The 12,256-nt window shown below is 43.4% G+C and overlaps 1 long non-coding RNA gene across 1 annotated transcript; it reads left to right on the forward strand.

Annotated features, from left to right (window-relative positions):
* The first annotated feature begins 18 nt into the window (after window positions 1-18).
* LOC101731549 lies at window positions 19-10,489 on the forward strand. The gene is made up of 4 exons (XR_208422.4): window positions 19-202; window positions 2,817-2,903; window positions 7,431-7,521; window positions 10,175-10,489. It is a non-coding gene; the product is annotated as an uncharacterized LOC101731549 (long non-coding RNA).
* The last annotated feature ends 1,767 nt before the right edge of the window (window positions 10,490-12,256 follow it).

Below are 12,256 nucleotides of genomic sequence, written 5' to 3' on the forward strand. Positions count from 1 at the left end.
TTCCGCCAAGCCTCTCCTCTCAGTTTGTTTTGGGAGGCCAAGGTCAAAGTGCATCACATGGTCTTCAAGCGGCCAATGGGCGGCCAGATTTCTCCACTTCCGCTAAAGCGTCTCTGGTTGCCATAGGACCCCTAGACTCTTCCTCACCGAAACAGGAAGTGTTCGGAACAGGGCAGGCGTTTGCAAATGTAAACACAAAGATGTAGGTCATGGGGGGGGGGTGCCTAGCTGTGCTACTGCCCCCTCTTGTGGTTTCCCAGGAGTGCTGGGATATGTAGTGTTTATTAATATTATTTATATAGCGCAACGTATTCCTCAGTGCTTTATAATAGCACATACGTGAAACATGTACTGAGTAACAGGAAATTTGTAATGGCTATGAAAAAGTCGCAACAATTCGCGCAAGTCATAATGGCTATGAAAAAGTCGCAACAATTCGCGCAAGTCATAATGGCTATGAAAAAGTCATGACAATTCGCGCAAGTCATAATGGCTATGAAAAAGTCATGACAATTCGCGCAAGTCATAATGGCTATGAAAAAGTCGTGACAATTCGCGCAAGTCATAATGGCTATGAAAAAGTCGCAACAATTCGCGCAAGCCATAATGGCAATGAAAAAGTCGCGACAAAGCACGAAATTTGTAATGGCTATGAAAAAGTCGTGACAATTCGCGCAAGTCATAATGGCTATGAAAAAGTCGCGACAAAGCACAAAATTTGTAATGGCTATGAAAAAGTTGTGACAATTCGCGCAAGTCATAATGGCTATGAAAAAGTCGCGACAAAGCACGAAATTTGTAATGGCTATGAAAAAGTCGTGACAATTCGCGCAAGTCATAATGGCTATGAAAAAGTCGTGACAATTCACGAAATTTGTAATGGCTATGCAAAATTCGGATTCGGATTCGTCGATTAATAAATCAGCCCCTAGGGCTTGTTTACACAGTGAGGTGTAAGGTGCTAAAAGAGCACCCCTGTCCCAGTGCCAGGCTTAAAGGAGAAGGAAAGGCTAATAAAGAGTTAATCCCAAGCTGCAGGCATACCTTCAGTTCTCTCAATAGTGCCCTTAAAGGACAAGGAAAGGCAAAGTCACTTGGGGGTGCCAAAATGTTAGGCACTCTACTGCGCATGCACGCGCGGCAATACAGGAAGGAGGAAGCGATCGCTGCTACCCCGGGCTGGTGCTGTTCTCTCTGTACAGGGGCACCAGCCCGGGGTAAAAGGTAGGCGATTAAAGTCACTTGGGGGTGCCTAACATTTTGGCACCCCCACCCCATATGTCACCTGTTCAGATGATCAGAAACCAAACAGGAAGAAAAAACACTGAGATGTGTAAAGAAAGTTCCCATAATGCCTCACTCCTTCACCGAGACCCAGACCCCTGTACATGCTCAGTTAGTAAGACTATGGGGCAGATTTATCAAGATGTGGGTTTAGCACTTAATACATAAATACTCACCCAAGTTCTATTCATTCCTATGGGATTTTTAGATGGGTATTTATCAAATGGTGAGTTGTAAATTTCCCCCATTAATAAATCAGCTTCTAAAAATCCACTAGGAATGAATAGAATGTGGGTGAGTTTTTATGTATTAAGCTCTGGACTCACATTTTGATAAATCTGCCCCTATGAGTCAGCTTCCTGCTGATTGGCTTAGAACCACATTCCTAAGGCGGGGAGCAGGAGAGAGCTGCGTGTCTCTGGCACAGGAAAACAAAGAGACAACAAATCCTGTTTATTTTGAGGACTCAGTGCAGCGTTTCTGTGAGTGCTTATGGCTGTATTTACATAGACCTTTCTGATAAAGCTTACTGAGTTTTTACCTTTCCTTCTCCTTTAAAGGTGGGAGCGCCCGTGGCAATGGCCTGCCCCCCAATCATCACTTTGGTATCCACCTGTACTGCTGTTGTGCTCTAGGCCTTGCCCTATCTGCCTACCACTAGTCCCAGGTCCACATGTGCAGGTTTTTACACTCCAGTAAGACCGCTTCTCCCAAGAGTATGTAGGTGCCTGCATTCATCTCCTTGGGCTACTCCTATCTTGCATGTCCGTCTGTCTCCTTTTAAAAGTGAAGAAAATGCAAAGTCATTAAAATGATGTCTATTTATTAGACACTGTGCCCCTCTTGTTTAAAAAGGGCAGCAGTTTGGAGTACTTACATGCACAGTAGGTTGACATATACTTCCAGGTGTCTCTCTTATTCCCCATGCAAGTTTAGACTTAGTCCATTCACAGTACAGAAATCTTAGGGTAAAGTGAACTCACTGCAAATATGCATTATCATGACATACATACAGTATATATATATATATATATATACAAGGAAGAGTGGAGCACACCCTATGAGGATACAAACACCTTGGGTGCTGGCTAAAAATGAGGAAATATATGGACAGAGAGCCGCACACACAAGGACTTGGCAATAAAGTGAAAAATTTATTGAAAAAAATCCAATGTTTCGAGTACTGACAAACCCTGAGGAAGAGTACAGTCAGTACTCGAAACGTTGGATTTTTTTCAATACATTTTTCACTTTATTGCCAAGTCCTTGTGTGTGCGGCTCTCTGTCCATATATATATATATATGTGTGTGTGTGACGTCTGGCAAATAATTTGGGAGCTCAACCCACTGTTAGTACACCCATAAGGGTATGAGGTGCAAATACTTGAAGAGCTCCGCCTTGTATGGGGATCAATATACAATAGCAATAAAATCCAGTAGCACACTGAAGGTTTTGGTTTTGGTTTTGGGCCCCTCCGGGCGCTTTCTCAAGCTTATATAATGTGACGTCTGACTTTACATCCTTATTTCAGGATTCTGTGATGAGCTAGAGGAGACCGGCCGAGGACCAGTATATGTAGGAGGCAACCGTGGCCTGCAGGCTGTATGGTGGCTTTGAGGTATGTTTAAAGTTCAAATTCAAAATAACTTTACCTTTTTCTTAGGAACAAAATTAAGATTTTGGCTTGGGCTTTACAACACAAACTATTTCTAAATTAATGGAGAAGGAAAGGTATACTGGCTGGTCATTTTGTTAGGCACCCCCACTGTGAGTATAATCACTTACCTGAAACCCCAGGCTGATGCTTCTGTTCGCTGCAACTTTAGTCAAAGGTACTGCTCTAGGAGCACCGTGTCACCCTCTTCCTCTGTCTCCCAAGAATCCTTTGCTACCCCTGTGCCTGTGTGCATAGGCAGTAGAGTAAAAAGAGTAACTTTTAAGGAAAAAGCTGGCTTTTTACATAACTGGGCTTATGCACCTGGCCTGGGGCTACAGATAGGATCCAAGAACAGGAGGAGGTTTGCAGTGTGGTGCTCCTAGTGTAGTACAAAAATATTGATTAATGGAGGGAACTCTAATCACCAATATTACAATGTAAATATGGGAATCCGGTGCACAAAATAACCCAGATGTACCCCCATATAGGGTAACCAAATCAATATATTTTATAGGGATGGGCCGAATCCAGTCTTTTTTTGATGGATTCCGTTTCGGCCGAATCCACGGTCCCGGCTGAACTGAATCTGAATCAGGGTGGCTTCAGGTGTTCCGCCAAACCCAAAAAAGTGGGTTCGGTGCATCCCTAATATTTTATATAGATAATGGGCTTGCACACAAGTAATTATCACCACAGTGGTATTATTAAAAAAATCTTACATTACATGGCCACATTTAAACAATACATATTAAAACTATTTAACATGGTCATAAAATACATACCACCAAAATTGTGCACAAAGGTGTAAAAAAAAAGGATCACAAAGCAGCGAATACACTTGCCAAATAAGAATTACCCCGAAATTTCAGCGAAGAAAGCCTTTGTCAAGGGGAATCCTCTCCTAATGTAGGAGAAAACAGGCTGGTGCAGTTTTCAGCCAAAGGAGCAACATTCTGGGATCTTGTGTAACCTGAGGGGATCCTTACCTTTGATGCCTTTCCTTCCCCTTATGCCTAATTTAATTACTATTGGTTATTATAACAAAATATTCCATTTTCCAAAGAGATTATTTTAAACCCACCACAAACATTTTAGGGCCAGATCTGTTCGGTTCAGAATCACTGGTGCAGATAGTTGTATTCCAGGACAGTTTGCAATTAGTCATCAAGGTGTATGGCCACCTTTACTTGCATTTTCTGTTCTGCTGCTCTCAGTATTGGAATTTAGATGGCTATTTGGTTGCTAGGGCTTAAAGGGAGAAGGAAAGGTAAAAATCACTGGGGGGTGCCAAATGTTAGGCACCCCCTCAGAGATTGTAGTCGCTTACCTTTTCCCCCAAGGGAGCGATCCTCTTCCATCTCTCTTCATTCTTCTGAATCCCAGGGCCAATGCACTCACAGTAGAGTGAAAATGCTGACTTTCTTGTTAATGTTCGGCATTTCACTCAACTGTGCATGCACAAGCCTTGCGAAGAAGGAAGATGATTGCTCCCTTGCAGCTACCCCGGGCAGGTACGGTAACAGGAGTACCAGCCAGGGGCAAAAGGTAAGCAAATACAATCAATGGGGGCTGCCTAACATTACCCTTTCTTGCTTTTGCTCTTTTGCCCAGTGTATGGATATCTCCAGCAATTTTGGGTTCAGTTGTCCTCGATTGCATTTGCACTTTTATATCAGTATTTATGAATGTTACAAATGACTCTCATAATAGCAACATGCACTTGAGCTCTTGAAAGGACTGAGTTTGTTGAGTGCAGTAACAGCATGGAACAACTTCAGCCCAGCCAAGTGCCATTCAGGGAACAAGGCAATGAGACTCAATCCAAGAATCCAATCCAAAGGTCGAGTGCGTGTGAGCCGAGATACAGAGAGCCAAGGTGACTACATGACAACAGAACTTGCTACGGATAATGAGTCTCAGAAGAATTGTACCAGATGGGAGAGACGTTCATTATCATGCACCGTGGAAGTCCCAGAGCAACCCAAAAGGAAGCAATTTAATAACAGAAGCTACCACAGCCCTGTGTTTATAGGAAACTATCGTTGTGGGTAGAGTTGGGACTCCAGTTAAAGCCATTTACATCACTAATGTTCATTGAAGTTGCTCCTTGCTTCATTCCTGCATTTCCGGCGGGCTTGTCTTCTCTGGTAGTCGATCTCCCAGGGTGCAAGTTGGTCAGATTAACCTATTGTGGATAAAGCTTCACAGCAGCGATACTGTTTAATTGAGATTAATGAGGTTGTAAACCCTCCTGCACTGCACTGCTCAACCAAACTTTATTTAGTTGCTACAAATCCCAGAATAATGTAATGTATAATAAAAGTGGAGGTATGCTTGGAGCTGTAGTCCAACAACATCAGGATTCTATTCTTAAAGCAGTATTGTACAATAAAACTATAATAATACATTTATACAGGAGTGGGCACTAATATACTGACTATGCTCAAACTTAGGGGTTTTCACTATTTTTTTTTGCTCTTCTCCTCTCAATGTCTTACCTCCACACTATGGGGATGTGTACATCAATCAAAGGTGTATAGGGGATGGTGCCCTGGGAAGTGTCCGTTGGTCTCTGGCCCAATTATTATTAGTATATGGATAACCATGGCGAAACACGGACAAATCCAAATAGTGTCCTGAAATGTTCACGGCCTTAATGACCACATAAAACCAGAGCAGACTTAATTCTGCTCCAGAAAATGCATTTGGTGGGACAAAAAGTCCGGGCCCTGAGGCGGGCATGGGTTGGGACTCTTCATCATGATGATTATTCTACACATTCGATAGGGGTAGCAATACTAGGCAGGAAAACCTAGGTCTAACGGTGCGAAAATTAGTAACGGCCCGGAAAGGCCAGTCCATAGTTCTAAAGTGTCAACTGCTTGGTCAATGTTTTATAATAATTAATGTTTACTTACTTTCCATTCAATATTAGCCTTCTAAACGAAATATTAATGTTGGTAGCCAGTCTGGGACATCACCCCACCATCTGGATGGGAGACTTTATTTCTGTCCCCAATCCCTCACTGGACAGACTTCACCCACTCCCACATGAAACCTTAGCTTTATACAAGTGGATGAATGGAGTTGGACTGCAGGATGTTTGGGGGTGTAAGCACCCCAACGCACAACAATACTCCTGTTATACGATTGCAACATCCACACTCTCCTGCCTAAACCTAACCCTAATGAGTGCTGAGGCCACTCAGAATTTCTGCCCAGGGTCACACACCCCTCCAAGTGACTCCATCTACCCCAGGCCTTTTTTTAGACTCTGCTTTAGCAATACCTATGACTATGAACACTAATGCACCCTGGATTCTCTATTACTACTTATATATACATACAAATATCGAGGACTAGCTATTGTGAACAGTCATGAACAGGAGAAGCAGGAGAGAGTGAGCAAAGCGACAGGAATAGGCAAGAGCAGGACAGAATTGGCAAAGGGACAAGATTAGGCAGCATAGACTCAGGAACAGGACTGGAGCAGGAACAAGAACTAGGGACAAGCCTCAGTTTTCAAGCTATTAGAGGACAATGATTAGGTAAGGAAGTGACGTCAAGGAAGGATTTGATTGGCTGACCAGTAACCAATGACCAGTAGCGGTGCTGGGTTGTGATGGGAGGGCTAGGTGAAAACCCTAGAATAAATGAAGATGAGAGTTAATCAGAGGTTAGGGAATTTACCAGCCACTCTCCGGGCCTAATGGTTAAAGGAGAAGGAAAGGCTAATAAAGAGTTAATCCCAAGCTGCAGGAATACCTTCAGTTCTCTCAATAGTGCCCTTAAGTCTCCCCATATTTCTCCTGTTCAGATGATCAGAAGCTTCACAGCAAAAAAGATGCTGAGCTTTGTAAAGAAAATTCCCATAATGCCTCGCTCCTGCACCAAGACCGGTGTACATGCTCAGTGTGTAAGACTATGAGGAAGCTTCCTGCTGATTGGCTCAGATCACATTTTCCTAAGGGGGTGGGGGAGGGAGTTCTTAGCATTCTTGAGGGAGGGGGGAGAAGGAGAGAGGAGAGAGCTGCGTGTCTCTGGCACAGGAAAACAAAGAGACAAGAAATCCTGTTTCTTTTGATAGAGGACTCAGTGCAGTGTTTCTGTGAGTGCTTATGGCTGTATTTACATAGACCTTTCTGAAAAAGCTTACTTAGTTTTTACCTTTCCTTCTCCCTTAAGGAGAGTGTCCAGAAATATGTAGGTTCCTGGCTTAAATCCCATGACTGATGGAGAAATAAACTTTACCTGCAGGGTTAATTGGAACCATTTAGTCCATGTGTCCATATTTACCTTTATAAAGCGATGGCATCAGAGCTGAGCTATCTTTGTAAATACGTTATTTTACCCGCAGGCATGACGCACCTTCTTGGATTGTTTGTGTGTCAATGTCCTGTTGTTGAACAGTGTCTGTTTGTTAATGCTTAGCAAGGCAATACAGAGTGTAAACATTTATGGATATTAGGTCTTTCTGGTTTATTGCAGGACCTGAAACAAGCGTGGAGTGTAATTCAAACAGTGCGGCGTAGAACAGTTGAAATTAACACATAATCTTCAGGGTTCCCTAATACCCAAGGTAATTTTCTTAGTAAAATATGACCGTAGGGGGTAATGTAATAACAGTTGCAAAATGCAATCTCTTTGGTCTCCAGTAACCCATAGCAACTAATCAGTCTTGTTTCTAATGGTTACTAGACTTAAGGTGGCCATACACTATAAGATCCTCTCATTTAGTGAGGTTGCCAAATAAGCAGATCTTTCCCCCAATATGGCCATCTTAGGTAGGCAATATTGGCCCCAGAGCCAAAGGATCGCAATACAATGAGGGGTATAGGAGCCTTAAGGTTTTGCCCTGGGGCTAAACGATCAAATTATAACGGGAGCAATGGGCGTAGTGGGTTCGGGGACCGCATCAACGAGCCGATGCGGTCCCCGATCCGACTAAATCTTTTAACCTGCCCAATCGATATCTGGTCAATTTCAGGCCAGATATCGGTCGGACAGGCCCCTCGTTCCTGCCCCTACACAGGGCGATAAGTTGCAGAATCTGTCCAAGGGACTGATATCAGCAGCTACAATCAGCCCGTGTATGGCCACCTTAAGAGCGAGGACCTTATCAATAAGCCAATACGGTCCTTGATCCCATGGGTGAATAAAGCCTGCCTGATCGACAGTAAGATACCGGTCAGGTAGGCCCATACATGGGCAGATAAGCTGCCGAATTGGTCTGAAGGACTTGAATTGGCATCTTAAATCTGCTCGTGTATAGCCACCATTAGATGTAGAGTTGCCACCTGTTTGGATTTGACAAAACAGTTCAGTTTTTCTTTGGGTCACAACTGTCTGTTTGTGTGTCAGACAATAATCTGGCCAATAACCTCCTCTGATGTCACGGCCCAGCCTCCATAAGACACAAACACAAATGTCATGAATTTCCATGTCACTGCTCTATCCCCAATATCATCCTGTCCTTGTTCGGTGGCAACCTTACTTAGTGTAAACACAAAGTTCTATATGTGCCCAAATGCTGTTTCTTTGGTATGATAAAGCATTGGCTTGGCTAAAAGTCACCCAGATCTGGCTTCTGATTGGTTTATTTAGGTGTACAAAACAAGCTAGCCTCCTAGGTGCCCAGGGTAGTTTTGTGTGCCAGGTAGAAAGGCAAAGATATTATTCATATGTGTTTGGTAATATGGGTGACTGCACCCATATTCGGGACCTGCACACAGAGGGACCCAACAGAGCGGAGAAGTTTAGTAGCACTCCTGTCATGATGCAAAGTAAAGGTGGCACTTTACCAGGGGCATCAGCAAAAATGACCCCTGTAATTTTCAGTCCATTTAGTTGTACGGTGCTGCCTAGGAAGGATAGGCTGAGGGATGGTTAATTAGATGCCTGACAGAGATGAAGCGAGGAAAAAGCAACATTTTATGACAGTGGTATTAATGTGATTAGGCAAGGGAAGGGAAGAGTCAACAATTACCCCAAGGCAGCGGCTAAATGAGCAAGGCTAATAAACATGCACTGGTGTAACCTGACTTTGATGGGTCTACACCTGCGCATACATGGATTGGATGACAAAGAGCAGTCAGGAAGGATGATTCCAGGGGGTGCAGGTCCTTACTGGGCCCCCCCAGTCCCGCCCCTTTAGTGCTAGGTAGTTACGAGTAACATAGTTAATAGTATCAGAGGAGCAGGGCCAGGTTTAGGTGGAAAGATGATCCCTTCTGTGTTTGTTAAGGTCCCGATACACGGGCAGATCCGCTCGCTTGGTGATGTCGCCAAGCGAGCGGATCTTCACCAGATATCCCCACCTACGGGTGGGCGATATCGGGGAGTGTTTAAGTAAAAAAAAAAAAAATTCGATCGTTGGGCCCTGGGGCCAAACGATCGAATTATGTGGGCGGCAATGGGGCAGACGGTTCAGGGACTACATCAACAAGCCGATGCGGTCTCCGATCCAACTGAATTTTCTAACCTGGCCGATCGATATCTGCCCAATTTTAGACCAGATTTCGGTCGGGCAGGCCCCTTTTCTGCCCCTACATGGGCCGATAAGCCGCCAAATCAGTCCAAGGGACCAATATCGGCAGCTACAATCGGCCCATGTATGGGGACCTTTAGGCTCAGTTTTAGATGGCTCTGATACATTCTGGGGCAATTAGTCTGTCCTGACTGTGTAAAGTAGCTGCTGATATTGTTCCCTTAGACCGATTTGGCAGCTTATCAGCCCCTGTAGGGGCACAAACGATGGACCTGCCCGACCGATATCTGGCCTGAAATCGGACAGATATCAATCGGACAGGTTAAAAAATTAAGTCGGATCAGGGACCACATTGGCTCGTTGATGCGGTCCCCGAACTGACTGCGCCAAACGACCGAATTAGCCTGAATTCGCCCTATATTGCCCACCCGTAGGTGGGGATATCGGGAGAAGACGACGTGTATGGCCACCTTAAGAGGAATGTCTGTCCTGCAGCCTTTTTTCTGTAAATGTGGGGTTAGATCTACCATGTTACCCCCACAGCCTGCACAGCTTTTTAGGTTTAAACTACTACACTACAGCGGTGCTCAAAATGCCTCATGTGCCATAGGCCTTAGCAATACAGGGAGTTGTAATCCCATGCCAGCTGGTAGAACGGTAATAGAACATTACAGCTATATAGTAAAGAATGGATGGAAATCGCTAGCAGCTGCCTAACTTTCATTAAAATTCCTCTTTGTTGCAGATATTGAAGGATACAGAACACACAGGCACATAGCATCCCAGCTCTGCCCATACACTGAATAATAAAGTGACACCGGAGAGAACGCCGTCCAACTAGAATGTCAGATGGATCATGTGCGACTATGCTTCCATGTAGGGCAAATGTTGCCACACAGCGCCACCTACTGTCTGCTCTGCGTGTAGCAGAAAGGTTGGCATCCAGTTCCTTCTGCTGGTAATGTTGCATACAATATGACCATTTACTATTCATAAATCCAAAAAAGCCCATAGGGCTGGATTATTGAAAGATAAATAGTCTTAAACCCAGGTTTTTACGCTGCTGTCTCATCCTTTTTTTTAAGGGGTACGTGACCTACTGACATTTACATTTTGGTCCTCATAATTGCTGCAGGTTTTAGAAATGACCAGTTTCACAAAAGTATTCATTGTTCCTATGGCCAGGAGCACATGATAGGATATAGGGTAGGCAGTAGAATTTACAACAACAACAGACTGCAGGTTGGACATCCCCCATTTATTCCCCCCCTCTTAAATGGGAGCCCCCAGTTTCCTCTATTGTAAGCTGGCCCGTATTCTCTAACTTCATAGGGCTCATTTACCAACACGCATTATTTTAATAACCCCCTGTTGTATTAATCTATTCTACTGTACAGCGCTGCGTACATAAGTAGCGCTTTATAAATATAGATATACATACATACACACAAGTTGCACTCAATTTCTGTCAAAATTGTCTACTTCGACGCATGAGGAGCATCATGTCTGTATTTAGCCTCTAAGCTGCTCCTTTCCAGACCACAGTACAGAAACCCTAATGGCCAAGATGCATGATAACTTTGGGCAGTCGGTTGCTAACTAGCAGGCACCTTGACATTTAGTGATAGTGCTGTCTAAAGTAAGTGCAGGGCTGAAAGCAAGACTGTCTCTTTACTTGTGTGATGCTTGACCAAACAGCATGAGCACTATGGCCCCTTATATAAAGTATCTATCCCTGCTAGAAATTATCCCTGGAAAAAGGGAATCATTTAACCATTAAATAAACCCAATAGGGCTGTTCTGCCCCAATAAGGGGTAATTATATCTTAGTTGGGATCAAGTACAGGTACTGTTTTATTATTACAGAGAAAAGGGAATCATTTAACCATTAAATAAACCCAATAGGGCTGTTCTGCCCCAATAAGGGGTAATTATATCTTAGTTGGGATCAAGTACAGGTACTGTTTTATTATTACAGAGAAAAGGGAATCATTTAACCATTAAATAAACCCAATAGGGCTGTTCTGCCCCCAATAAGGGGTAATTATATCTTAGTTGGGATCAAGTACAGGTACTGTTTTATTATTACAGAGAAAAGGGAATCATTTAACCATTAAATAAACCCAATAGGGCTGTTCTGCCCCCAATAAGGGGTAATTATATCTTAGTTGGGATCAAGTACAGGTACTGTTTTATTATTACAGAGAAAAGGGAATCATTTAACCATTAAATAAACCCAATAGGACTGTTCTGCCCCAATAAGGGGTAATTATATCTTAGTTGGGATCAAGTACAGGTACTGTTTTATTATTACAGAGAAAAGGGAATCATTTAACCATTAAATAAACCCAATAGGGCTGTTCTGCCCCCAATAAGCATCTTTGACAAACAAGCAAATCTTCATCTGTGTGACCAGCTTAATTTATATACTGTAGCCACCTTTCTGAATATCTATAATACAGGGGAATTAAGTCCAGCAAGGATTCGGCTAGAAATTCCATAGGACTTTGCATTTGCTTTGAACATAAATGCAAGTACATAGTAAGACATACATCCATCACATTCAACCATAATGCCTATATATAACCTGCCTAACTGCTTGTTGATCCAGAGTCAGAATAGGAAAAGGAAATAAATCAAAAACTATAAAAAAGAGAAATTAAAAAATGAAGACCAATTGAAAATTTACTAAGAAACAACCATGTCCCCTGTATTTGGTGTGGGGCTGTATTTATGTACTGTGACCCCCTTCCTCCTGATTCTGAGCTGCACTCAGCAAACCTACCCCCCTCACGCAAAGGGCAGCAGACACCTATACATGGTACAA

Source organism: Xenopus tropicalis, chromosome 3 (genome assembly GCF_000004195.4).
Source record: "Xenopus tropicalis strain Nigerian chromosome 3, UCB_Xtro_10.0, whole genome shotgun sequence".
In the NCBI taxonomy this organism is placed as follows: domain Eukaryota; kingdom Metazoa; phylum Chordata; class Amphibia; order Anura; family Pipidae; genus Xenopus; species Xenopus tropicalis.